We start from the raw sequence: 14,065 nt of genomic DNA on the forward strand, positions 1-14,065 counted from the left end.
TGTCCTTCGTGGAGACTCAGTGTTGGTAGGACAGACATTGTAAAATGATGGTGGAAGTAGTTGGCATTGTTGGGTAGTGGAATTATTGACGGCTATATAATTTTTGGAACTGGATGTCACATGAATAAGGTAAAATCTACTAAATATATTGTTTGCTCTTCAACAAAATCTGTCCTTTGCTAACCAAATGCCTACTAGTAGTTAGAGTCTGTAGTAGAATCCTTTTATTTAGCTGGCTGTAGTTGCTGCTTGCTGTAATTGCTGTAGTTCGTGTTACGAAGATTTCCTGTGAGGTAAGTGACTTATGAAAAGTGTGGGTTATTGTTAGGATTTCTTCCAATTCAGGGCCACTTTTTTTTTGTTAATTATTAGAAGTCATGTTGTCATTGTAGAGGAGTGAGACTGCGTTGGTCTTGTATATTGTGGGTAAAAAATGAATAGATTTTTTTTCTTTTTTTTTATAAATAGGTTAAGTTTGTGTCGTCTTTGTCAGGGAAAATTCCGTATGTCAGTGTACAAATGATAAAAATAAGTAACGAGATGGAAGGGTTCATTTGCACTCAGCAGTTTAACTAAACCCGTGAATCCTTTTATTTAGCTGGCTGCAGTTGCTGCTTGCTGTAATTGCTATAGTTCGTGTTATGAAGATTTTCTGTGAGGTAAATGACTTATGAAAAATACGAGTTATTGTTAGGCTGCCTTCCAATTCAGGGCCATTCTTTTGTGTTAATTATTTGAAGTCTTGTTGTCATTGTAGAGCAGTCAGGTTGAAATACAAACAAGTTTCACCTATACAGACTCATCCACACGGAAGGCCCAGAAGACGGAACGACATAGATAGCTCGAGTAGGTCCAGTATGCACGATGAAATGAGTGATAGTGACAACACTGATATAGCATAGACACACGAAACACATAAGCCATACGCAAAAAGTAACATAAACATTAGTCAAAGTTCGCATTTTATACCTCATTATGCGTGAATGTAATTGAAAGCAGAAGAAATTAGAATAGTCCGTGGATATATATTGTTCTAGAATCTACATTATAACTGGACGCAAGATTGTTAAGTAAAATAGACACATCATTGTAAATGTAGTAATGTGAATGTAATATAAATGTATTATAAAGCATGCAAGCAGTAATTCAAACAATATTAATATACAACAGGGACAGATCAAGCGGACTACGCAATATATACAAAATTAACAAGGACAGTATTGAAGACTAGTAATTAGCTCATATGGAACATAGCAAATATTAACTCGCACACCACGGTAACAAACAGCACCAACATATTTTAGATTAGATCCGCTTGGACTGAAGAAATCGATAACTGAAGAAAACTTCAAAATCCAAGAACGCTAATGAGTATTTTACAGGACGACTGATTTTGACAGAGCTATGCTGTCATCATCGGATGCTATGCTTTAAAATATGAAGTAAAACTTTTAAAGTGCAAAAATTAGTTGTAAAAAGATGTAAAAAATTTAAAGAGTAAGATCTGATGATGACAGCATAGCTCTTAGAAACCACTCATTTAATATAATGCTTTTTTTAGGGATTTCGACTTATGACGTTTTCTTCAGTTCTACACAATGCAGATTGCACCGAGATTGAACATGTCAGGAACACAAACATATTGAATTTTCCCGATGAGTAATGTTCATGCGAATAATACTGAAATGGTTAACACCACACGGAGACGCTGGAGTTGAAGTTAAAAAAAATGGTTCAAATGGCTCTAAGCATTATGAAACTTAACAATTGAGGTCATCAGTCCCCTAGAAATTAGAACTACTTAAACCTAACTAACCTAAGGACATCACACACATTCATTCCCGAGGCAGGATTCGAACTTGCAACCGTAGCGGTCGCGCGGTTCCAGACTGAAGCACCTAGAACCGCTCGGCCATAGCGGCCGGAAGTTGAAGTTCAATATCAAGTCCCCTTCACTGAGTGGTGTTGGTTAAGGGACATCTCCATCTACCCTTTCCTGTCTTCTTTTCCTTCTCTTCTTAAATTTTGCAGTAAATATTTTTCTGCTTCTAGATTCACGTCTTTTTCTTTAAAAGAAAATGTATTGCTGTAAGTAAATAAAAGATGATACCAAAGAACACACAAAAGAACTCCACGCATCCCCACCTCTACATGTTGGTATGTGAGCAACAGTGCCCGTGGCTTCCCCAGCTTAGCATAGTTTTGCTGCCTGGTGGTGGCCACGGGTAGTGGCTAAGAAGTGTGCATCACCATGGCCTGCGCAACGTAATAAGAAGGCAAGCCCTCGTTATCATAATGCACCTTGAATATATATATATATATATATATATATATATATATATATATATATATATAATTTTAATTACCACCCCTGTGGAATCCACGGAAATCGAGGGCTGAAGTACAAAAATTTTATCCCCTGCTTATACACGACATTTGCTAGTCATTTATAGTCCCTGACTTCGCATTAACTGTGGTTAATCAGAAGAAGTCGAGTGTAAAACCTTCCTATTCCATTAACGGATGTCAAGGAATAACCCACATGCTCATAATAAATCAAATATAATATACACACGAACCAATCATTAATTTGAAACTTCCTGGCAGATTAAAACTGTGTGCCCGACCGAGACTCGAACTTGGGACCTTTGCCTTTCGCGGGCAAGTGCTCTACCAACTGAGCTACCGAAGCACGACTCACGCCCGGTACTCACAGCTTTACTTCTGCCAGTACCTCGTCTCCTACCTTCCAAACTTGCCCGCGAAAGGCAAAGGTCCCGAGTTCGAGTCTCGGTCGGGCACACAGTTTTAATCTGCCAGGAAGTTTCATATCAGCACACACTCCGCTGCAGAGTGAAAATCTCATCCTGGAATCATTAATTTACTTATCATAATCAAATTCAGCGATGAATCACTGAAAAATTGTCACGTTACACATCACACTGCTCAGCCATTCCAGTCAAATGTGCCTGAACTACCGAATTACGTCCAACAGTAGTAACCACTCTTACATTTTCTCATAAGTAATACAAGTCTGCGCCAGCCAATTCCTGACGAACTATGAAGTTCAGGCATTACAGTCGAAGTTTCGTTGACAAGGTTTCAAGATGCTGTTAGAATATTACAGCAGTAATGATGTAACAGATCTAATATTAATTTTTATGTTCCATTTCGTCTTTGGCGGCGGCTGTCGATAATATTTCTCTTTGGTGTTCGTAGCATCCTGGACCAGCCTATGTGCAGTCATTGGTCAGGTACTCAATCTTAATCGTGGCTGACAGCGTTGCCCACAAGTATCAAACCACTCTGTGACATATATCACAGCGCTGAAACATGGAAACTCCACTTCTTGGATCATGTCTGTACTCTCGGCTGACCATCCATCAATTACATAATTTAGCCGATCTCGTCGCTAGAACGTCACGTAAAATGCAGTAGCATTACGGCAATAGGCGGACTCTTACAAGGACCCTCTTTACAGTATTGTATACTGGTATAACAAAAGTGCTGGAATGTGCTTGGTCATTTACAGTATAAAAAAAGTCGTCTTTATAGTAGGCGGATCTGACGTCCTGCAATTACTCTACAAACACAGAACCTACTAGAGCTTCGACACCAAGATGATGGTCACTAGCTGCTTAATAGCCTGCTCCTACACCCCTGGAACGCAATAAGCAGATCCTGTTTATGTGTACTGTGCCATAATCGCGGATGGATGCGACATTGACACATTCGTGAATCCGCGAAGGTTCCCTTTAAGATACTACCCTGCCCCGCCCCCCGCCTCCCCCACCGCCCACATCGGCAAAACCCTCGATTGTACACGACCACCATTATAGAGAATTTTAAAAATGCACCTGTACAGACAGAATCCGTGATGACGTGCTAAGCGCTTGCACAATCCCTTTGACACACTCTCATCCCGTATGATCTATTAGCTCGTTGGAGAGCTGAAAAAGCATAATCATAGCTGCTTCGGTTCGCCTTCAAATTTGGTCGAATGGTTTTGAACGGTCCCTAGTGGTTCCAGCCTGTACACGAGAACAAAAATTTCAGTCACGCTGCGCTCCAAACGGATGTGATCACCTTCGATGGGGATACTGCGTCACAACGTTCTTAGAGAAGGGTTGAAGCTCCTTGTAGAGTCTCCAATTTGATAACGTACGAACATGAGCTTGTACAATCATTTCGATATGTACATTGATGTATGTATTATTTTATATTTGACTTGTGATATACGAGGGCTGGAACTTTAATAGTGGCATCTATTTAATTACAGCTCGTACAAAATAGATACGTGTTTCAAAGTTTTACTGACCTTCAAAGTAGTCACCAGCAGTGTATAATCCCTTGCCAGCGATGTGGAAGTCGTAGGATACTCTTAGTAATGCCAGCTGTGTTGACAGTTCAACGGGCGCGGTCTATTGCCCGACGAATTTGTAGCAGTTCTCAAGCGAATGCGGTGAAGTGTTTCCTTCAGTTTAGAAATCGAGTTGAACTTAGGACGGCTTAAGTCATGGGAGTGCAGCAGGTGATACAGCACTTAGCAGCCCCATCATGCAAACAAATCAGTAACAGCTTGCACTGTACCTGCCTGAGCACTGTCCTGCAAAATGATGGTCCGGTTCTTCAAAAAGTGTCATCACTTCTGTCCCTCTGCTGTTCATTTTTAGAACACAACCTACGACCAGCTTAGAGACAGAAGTGGTGACACTTTCTGCAGGACCTGACCATCATTTTGCAGGACAATGCTCAAGCACGTACAGTGCAAGCTGTTACTGATTTGTTTGACTGATTGGGCTGTTAAGTGAAATACCACCTACTGCACTCACCTGACTTACGTTCAACTCGATTTCTAACCTGAAGGAAACACTTCACGTCATTCGCTTCAGAACTGCTACAAATTCGACGGGCAAGAGACCGCGCCGCTCGATCTGTCAACACAACTGGCACTGCTAAGAGTATCCTACGACTTCCACGTCGCTGGCAAGGGGTTATACACAATGCTAGTGACTATTTTGAAGGTCAGTAAAACTTTGAAATACGTAACTGTTTTGTACGAGCTGTAAATGAATAGTTGCCACTGTTAAAGTTCCAACCCTCGTACTAGTGTTCTCATGTTCATGAAGCATCGTCCTATAATAAGATACGATATTTGGTAAAGATTCAGTGAAATGTACTACAGAAGATCTGATGACGAAAACGCAGTTTGCTGAAACCAGTCATCACAATAAATGCTGGACAATAGAGATCTTGGCTGTTCGAAGTTGTACTGCTGTTTGTATATTAACGTAGATTTCCCCAAATTGACAATGTCAATCATATATAAATTTACAATTGATATAACGCTCTTGTATCCCCTAATTTGATAAGAAACATTCCTGTAGTAATCTTCTACGGACATTGGTAGTTAAATGAAAATTATAAAAATAAAATAATCTAAATAAAAACAGAGTCGGGTTTCGAACATAGGGCGTAAAGTTGAGACACCGCGACGCTATAAACAGTTTTACCTTTTTTTAAATGTCATGTTGTTCGTTATTGGTCGTTGTATTTGTTCGGGGCGGACGTCCCGTGACGCTTGTTCAAGTTCACCGTTCATCTATACACTCAGTTTTTTTCTTACAAAGGGCAGCTACCCTTCTGACCGAACATCGTGAGCTACCGTGCCGGCAACATCCAAACTACCGTTTCGTCTGACGATATTGCAAAGTAAAGGGCACATCAAGTACCTCGAAAACTTTGACGGTCGTTTTTTCAGAAACGGTCGAAGGAAGGAAGTAGGGAAGACTGGATTTAACGACCCATTGACATCGAGGTCATTAGATGGTTCAAATGGCTCTGAGCACTATGGGGCTTAACATCGGAGGTCATCAGTCCCCTAGACTCAGAACTACTTAAACCTAACTAAACTAAGGACATCACACACAGCCATGCCCGAGGCAGAATTCGAACCTGCGACCCTACCAGCAGCGCGGTTCTGGACTGAAGCGCCTAGAATTTCTCGGCCGCAGCGGCCGTCTGACGTCATTGGAGCACAAGCTCCGATTGTGTCAGGGATGGGGAAGGAAATCGCTTATGCCATTTTAAAGGAATCATGCCGCCATTTGCCTGGAGCGATGTAGGGAAATGATGGCAAATCGACATCTGGCTGTTCAGACGCTTGTTTGAACCAACTGAACGCGAGTTCATTGTGCTAACCACTGAACCATCTTGCGTGATAGGAACGGCCGAATACCTACTGATAAGCCAGACGTGTTTGGCACATTTCGACTCCTCTTCTGCAGAGCCAAGTTCCTGGGAAATAGGGTGATGGCACTTACCGAGTTCACCTCGTCAGAGGTCAACGATTAACTGATGGGTAACCGATATACGACAGAAGAGACGCGGGCTGTTGTTACGAGAACTGCATGTCAAATCAAGTAACAGTATCCCAACATTACTGGCCCCCCACACATTAAAAAAGGGTGAATGGAAGATAAAAAAAAATTCAAATACCTCCAAGCACTATGGAACTTAACATCAGAGATCATCAGTCCCCTAGACTTAGAATTACGTAAACCTAACTAACCTAAGGACATCACACCCATCCATGACCGAGGCAGGATTCGAACCTGCGACCGTAGCAGCAGCGCTTTTCCGTACTGAAGCGCCTAGAACCGCTCGGACACAGCGGCCGGCGGTGATGGGGAGGGGGGGTGGGGTTGCCGACAAGCATTTCGCCGCAAGGAAGCAGCCAAAGAAGTAAGAGTTATAATGTCATGGAATTTGTGTATTTGATGAACATTTCTTGTACTTTAATCCTTCGTTGTTTTGTTGTTGCTAGTGACGTGTCGCAAAAGCCGTCAGTCGCCGACGCTACACTGCAATTCACCGCTGCCACATTGGTTGCCAGTACAGCCTTTGCGATGACGTTCCGGCTGCGCCTTTTCCAGCGCGATCTGCAGAGAGCCTTCACGTAAATCAGCAAGAGAGGTCGTTTTAGCTGCACCCGTCAATGTTACGTGCGGCCAATCAGGATGAAGTGTACTTCCGGCGTGCGGGTATTTAAGACCGCGTTCTGCCGATCACGTCAGTTACGACAGACCCAGCCAAGAGAAAGAAGTATGCTCCGGATCCAATGCTGCCTCGACCGCTCGCCGCCTTCGCAGCCAAGAGACCTCGGCAAAGTGCTCGCGGACCTCTTGGTCTCCTGTCGGGCTCATTTCGCAAGACTGTAGAGACTGTGAATTCGTACAGTTCGTAACTCACATGTTAGTGAAACTAGTGGAGAACGAACTCTGACTTTAGAAACTTTCATCATATTGTTTTCTCAACCAATGTTTGTATTCCAAATACTTGCGTTCAGTTGTGAACTTATTTTCCTGTTAGGAATTAGTTGCAAAGTTTGTTGTCTATGACGGCCAACGAACGTCATTTGTGTTCAAGTCATTGTGTTGTTAAATATAGAGAATGAACTAAATGCTCGCGCGTTTCTTGTGGAAGTGTTCCATGTCCAGGATACTTCAGGTTCTGTACCAAGTAAATTACCGTGATAAATTATCTCGTGTCTGGTTACTCTGGCTTATCGTAACTTGAAAAAGGCAACCACCAAAACAACCAGACGTAGCAGTGGACCTGCCTGAATTAGTGGGGGGTTAGAGCGCTTGTAAATTGAGCGGAACGGTGGTCACGGTTGGCAGTGAGGGAAGTGGTATAAAGAGCGGATGTGTTGACACACGGCGGCGCGGCGCAGTGTCCCGATGACGTCAGAGCAGTTGCCTTCCTCTCCCACGGGGTGGGACGGCGGGGCCGCGTTAATTACGGTGAACGCACAGACGGCGCCAGGTCCTGCGTGTTCCCTCTCGCTTACCTAAAAATAGGGGCGGCTAATTGGCGAACAGCCGCCACGAGCTACCAAACACTGCGACGATTGCCGTCGAACGTTCCGGTAAGAAGGCAAGACGTCGCAGCGAGTGGTCATGACACGAACGAGTACACGGCGAAGATTAAATTTACCGACGGGCTTTCAGAAGTTTATACGAGCATTATTTTGACATTATTTTCTTACATGTTATGCCTGATTGACAGCGTAACTTTCTGTTTTAGCCTTCATTAGATTCACTTATGTGGCATCGTGTCGTTTAAAGAACCACGCTACAGTGCCATGAGTGTAACTTCATACAGGTACACACAGATGGCAGTCATCTCAGACACAACGGTCACCAGACTGCTTTAGTATTAATAATCAGTTGTTTTTTTCGGTCTGACTGTGTGAAAGCCAACATCAGGCAAGGAAGGACTTTAATTACTTTTGAATACGTTATGGAGGTGGCAGTGATCAGTGACTTACAAATATTTACTATTAAAAACAGACTTGATCACGATTTATTTATTAAGGTGACACGTTTCGACCACTACTGTGGTCATCTTCAGACCATTGAGCAGGTACCTCTTTCTGCTGAAGATGACCACAGTAGTGGTCGAAACTGGTCACCTTAATAAATAAATCGTGATCAAGACTGTTTTTAATAGTAAAAGAAGGTAGGACTCTACTGTTCAGACACGTGTTTCTGAATTTGTCCGTCATTAGATAACGACAAAAAAAAAATCAGATACACGTTCTCACAAATTAAACCAATATTTTGTGTAACCTTATATCACCGGAAAGTGGTTACCATTAGTGTAAACGAAATGCACTGCCTGAAAAAAATTGGTGAACCTTTTTAGAGGTTTCCAACTCACGCAAGATTTATTGTTGCAATACTGCGTGTGGCGTACATGAAATAATTACATTTACAGATCAGTATCACGAGCGGTTCTGAGTACCAGGTATCAATCAACGCTGAAACGCCGATATTAGTACTCAGTGTAGCCTCCCCGGCGGCAATGCATGCGCTGACTCTGAAATTCACTCAATGGTGCAGATTGAAAGTATCTAACCAAAATTGTTACATTTTTTGTGAGTATCGTTGATAAGATTGTTCTAAATTAATTTTTCAACAAACCTGCATCTGACTGCGACTGTGAACTCTTTTTTTGCATTCCTCCATTTTGCGAGAAATGTGACATGTATTTGACTCAGCAATCAAGTTTAAGAGAATAATGCCGTTTGTGCAATGGCATTAAGATGGTGCTGGAAAATTAACTTTTGGACCTGATGTTTACTTAATGAAATTATATCTTGACTTGAATAATGCTAGTTGTGCAATGGCGTAAAATTAGTTATTTGAAATAACTTTGCTCTGATAACGTTAGTTATACCAAAATCGATTTCAAAGTATGAGCTGCACTTGCATAGAGGCCTCATTTTCTTTACATTCTTTCATTGGTGGGTAACTTTACTTTGCTACTCATTTTCATATTCAGTATAAGCAAAGGATGTAGATTATGATTCATGCTGTTAGATTTAAACACAATGTTGATCTCAATATATATATTGTTAAAATTTTAAATCATACACAAAACCTACCATTTCAAGCATTTTCGTAGCACGAATCACTCTTACAAAAAATTTTACAAAACGCTTACTGCGTCAAACCTTGGACATACAAATTCTAACTCTGAACATTATCTAACAAAAACCAATTTGAAATGATTATATATCTTCTCTCAATTACGTCTTAAAGTTTGTTCAGGGGCAGCGACCTACCTTAACGCTGTCTGCACACGTCTGCTTCCTCCGGGCACCTAGCTGCGACTCCCCGGTTTTTTTTACTGTGCTCGCCCGGCTCTCTTAACCATCAAAGATCCCCTTACTAAAAGATATACTCGTTCCACCTTGCGGTTGGCAACTACAGACTTTATTTTCTGGAGCTACCCTGATCAGAACTTAGCACATACCTTTCAAGATAGCGAATACTACCTGGGGGTACGTTACGCCAACCCTGCTCGACCTGTTCATGTAGTTCTATACGTATTGTTTGTTGGCGAGACACACGATTCACTTCTCGTGCCATCATATCCCTCATGTGCTCAATTGGAGGAGATGGTCCTGGACTTGCTGCACTTCTTGCAGAGCACGTTGAGTATCACGGACAGTGTATGGACAAGCATTATCCTGTTGAAACAACACATAACCTTCCCGTCGCAAGAACAGCAAAAGAACGGGTATAACAACATTCTACACGTACCGAGCTGTAGTTACCTCGAAAAACACCAAAGACGAACGAGAGTTGTAGCTTGTCGGCCTAAAGACGATAGGGCCTGGGGTGGAACCAACTTGTCTTGGACGAATGCATTCTACGAGACAGCAGGTCCGTCGAGCCGTGAACGTCGATGCTGTGGCGAGAGTGGAAGACGGGCTACAGATGTACGTGTTTTTATGACCACTGCCAGAAACCGGTTCGCAACAGTTCATGTTGACTCGTCTGAGCTCACAAACCCTCTTATCTGTGCTGTGGTAGCTGCACGAACTGCCCCTGCTTCTCTTAAAACACAACGATCCTAATCTGGACCCAGAACCTCGTCTGCGGGTGCGAGGATGTTAACGTGATCACTGATACCAACTTCGTTGCACAACTGACGTAGCACGTCCAACTTGAGTGACAGTTATCGAAGGTCCATCCCGCCACTCGGAAGGCCGCAATCTGACGCCTTTCAGACTCGCTCAGTTTGCTGTAGGAAGCACGAGTCGTCCCTGTGGCATGGATTCCCGCTTGCTCCATACGCCTGCACCACACTGAGCCGTCTGGCTGTGAGCATTGCCTATATATTGGCGAACGACGTTGAAACCATTATTAGTACATCTACTATTGCCGAGGTGGCACATGCCGTCATCGGATACTTGCAGGTGTACTAATTCTTTCCCGGCGGTGTATTTCTTTTATAATAAGTTGTTTCGTATTCATCGAAGACACGGTGTAATAAATGGACAATAGTTGATGTGTCTTGACACCACTATACATTTTGTAACATCACCTAGCGACAAAAATGTTGCCTTGGTCCGCACTCTGTGGAATTCTGTCAGTAGTCAGGGAATGTCTGTTTCACACACAACTGGAAACGCGTTATCTACGTGCAACAATCGCTCCTGGGCAGTTGTATTATAGTTTGTGACAGGTATTTTCAATAAAAGAGAAATGCAATAGCCACATATTACTATCTTTAATAACATATTTTTGTATCTGAGTATTTGTAACTATCTGATGATGCATGAATTCTGAAACTCATCATATGAGCTATGAGGTCATTCCTTGCCTGGCGTTTGACTTTTACCATTTTCGACCCAGTCAGCCTGAATGAGGAACTACTGATTACTGTAATAACGGTCGCATGCCTCCTGCACGACTTTAAGTCACATTTATATTGCATTAATGTTGTTATCAGGCCTGGCGGGGCATATAAGGGGCGTGAACGGCGTCAGATGTTGAGTGATGCTCGTGGTAAACGTTCCAGTCGACCACGTCTGACCATCACAAGACCAGACAGATTTCCCTACGCTGCTATTTTAGCTTTTCTGTCGTATTTAGAACCTTTAAGGTATTTTACAGACTGGTACATGCTTGTTATTGAAAGTGGTCAGTCTGTCACATTTCACTGTGTGGCTATTTTAACCCCTTTCACTTATGTTTTACTGACAGGTACAGCATTTTTCGCCTTTTCTCCGTTCTCCTAAGGCTTGTGAGATAGAGTGATTGCGTGGATCAGTGCGAATAAGGTGAGACTGAGTGAGTGAACGTCGTTTTGTAAGGTTACCCCTCACTGTTTGACAATGTTTTTAGCCATTTTATGCATATTCGTTAATTTTAATCGTTGTAAGGACACACACACACACACACACACACACACACACACACACACACACACACCACCACCACCACCACCACCATCACCACCACCACCACCACCGCCACTACAGGATGGCCGTGTTGTGCACTAAGCACATCGTAACCTATTCGCATTTGCGCCTGCCAGCCAGGAACAAGTAATGGACTCTCTGAAACATTCTGTGCTATCGCGCGCCGTTGGTCAGAGACTACCAGCAGGGGGACTAAGGAATTACCACCTCGTGCGTAGATTGCCGTTAACCCAACAACGAAAACGGCTGCATTTGGAATGATTCCATGATTTGCAAGCATCTACAGCTGGTCAGTGGCGTCGCACTGTGTTCAACGATGAATCGCGGTTGTGTACGAGGGCAATTGGAAGTAAAAGACGATCGGTCGCGAAGTGAGATGAAACCTTGGACGTATGTGCTGGGCAGTGTCTCTAGTATGGTCGTAGATAAATTGCTCTTCCCGGCTCTGAGCGCACAGTGAGCGTGTAAAGATGCCTAGAAAATAGAGTTTCCAACCTATGTGTCTGGGTGCCTGTCGGAAGATTTCGCCTAATTTTATGCAATCGCACATAATTTGGCAGACATGCGTTTCCTTCTTCATGACAGTTCTCGGCTGCCCCCTTGCAGGGCAATGAGTACGCTCCTGCAGTGTTTTCGATGGAAAGTGTTTGATGACCTGTCATAAAGCCCGATCTTGGCTCCCTTTGAATTCCATCGCTGTTCAGATGAACCGCTGGCTATGAAGACGACATTTTGGCAGGGAGAACAAGCTGCAGTTCAGCATAAAAAATTGTCGGAAAGCACAGGAGGCTGCCTTCCATCCTCGATGAGTACAGTGGTGTTCTGGGGAGAGGTCCAATCTTTCAACGAGGTACGATGGTGTCACACTTGATGTCATGACGTGAGGGGCCATCGGGTATGACTTCAGGTCAGGACTGGTTCTGACTGAAGAGACTCTGACGATCAATGGCACGTCACCGACATCCTGCATCATTATGTGTTATCTCTCATGTGACAGTTTCGTGCTACCATTTTTCCACGTTACCTAACGTAGATGGATGCATGAACCGTCGGCGTGATGGTGAGTTTGTCCCGTGGCCAGAAAAATCCCCACATCTGTCCCTGGCAGAACATGTTAGGACTAGCTCGGATTTCACCTCTATCCCAGTGTCTGTACCCAAGATGCCAAGGACTAGATCCAACAGCTGTGGGCCAACTTGCCTCTGGAAAGAATACAAGGGTTTTGTGAGACTTTTCCCAATCAAATCAGTGTATGCGTCCAGGCCCGAGGTGGTGTAACTCATACTGCCAAGTCGGCTCACACTGTTAAGTTCCTTTTAAATCTGACTCAATTTTGTAATCAATTAAATATCATCACGTACCTCTCGACGCATGAAGGTTCATTTCGTTTCCTGCTCCAGTTCTGGGTGGTTCATTTTGTTTGTCAGGCAATGTAGTATTGTGTAAGACGTTTCAATGTAATGCGAGAATGGGAAGTTAGGAAATGTTTTTGAGGCACAGTTTCAGCTGCCGTGAGACGTGCTGATGATAGCTTGTTCATGTGAGCCCAGTCGTCCCTTCCAATGAACCTAGTTCGTGGAATTGCCACAACCATTGATATTATCATTTGAGAAAGCATTCTGTAATTGGACACAGCGATCAGTATAAAATGCTAAAAATCAGATAAAAACAGTCTCGATCGCATTTTCAAATTGTTTTTATTTTTTAGCAACCGGTTTCGGCCCTTCATCAGGATTTCAACCGCTATTATGACTGCTGTTGGCGGCAGACGGAGCGAGATCCGTACAGGCATGGTTGTCACTCCGTTGTTCTCTTCAGCCTCGAGAATCGAAAGAAGTCGTAGACGGCCAAGTCAGGTGAATACGGTGGCCGAGACCACATAACAGTTCTGGTTTTTTTTTTTTTTTTTTCAAAATATTACGAACAAGAACCGAGGTGTGAATGGGAACGTTATCGTGATGAAATTTCCATGAGTGGTCTTGCCACAGTTCTGGTCGTTTTCGTCGGATTGCTTCTCGCAAACAGCGCAAAACTTCCAGGTAATATTCGTTATTCCCCGTACGACCATAAGACAGGAAATCATGATGCACCATCCCATTGTAATTGAAGAAATCAGTGAGGAGAACTTTCACATGTTGATCGAGCTTGGCGAATGTTTTCAGTCTTCGCTTTCCACCCAGTTTCTATTTGGAATATTGGGGTTTGATATCGATGTCTTACCCCCACACCAAAGTTTCGATACCTGTCTTTGCCTCGTCGTTCTTGGTCGAAATTTCGGAGCAAACT

The sequence above is a fragment of the Schistocerca piceifrons genome, chromosome 2, assembly GCF_021461385.2.
Source record: "Schistocerca piceifrons isolate TAMUIC-IGC-003096 chromosome 2, iqSchPice1.1, whole genome shotgun sequence".
NCBI classification, from domain to species: Eukaryota; Metazoa; Arthropoda; class Insecta; order Orthoptera; family Acrididae; genus Schistocerca; species Schistocerca piceifrons.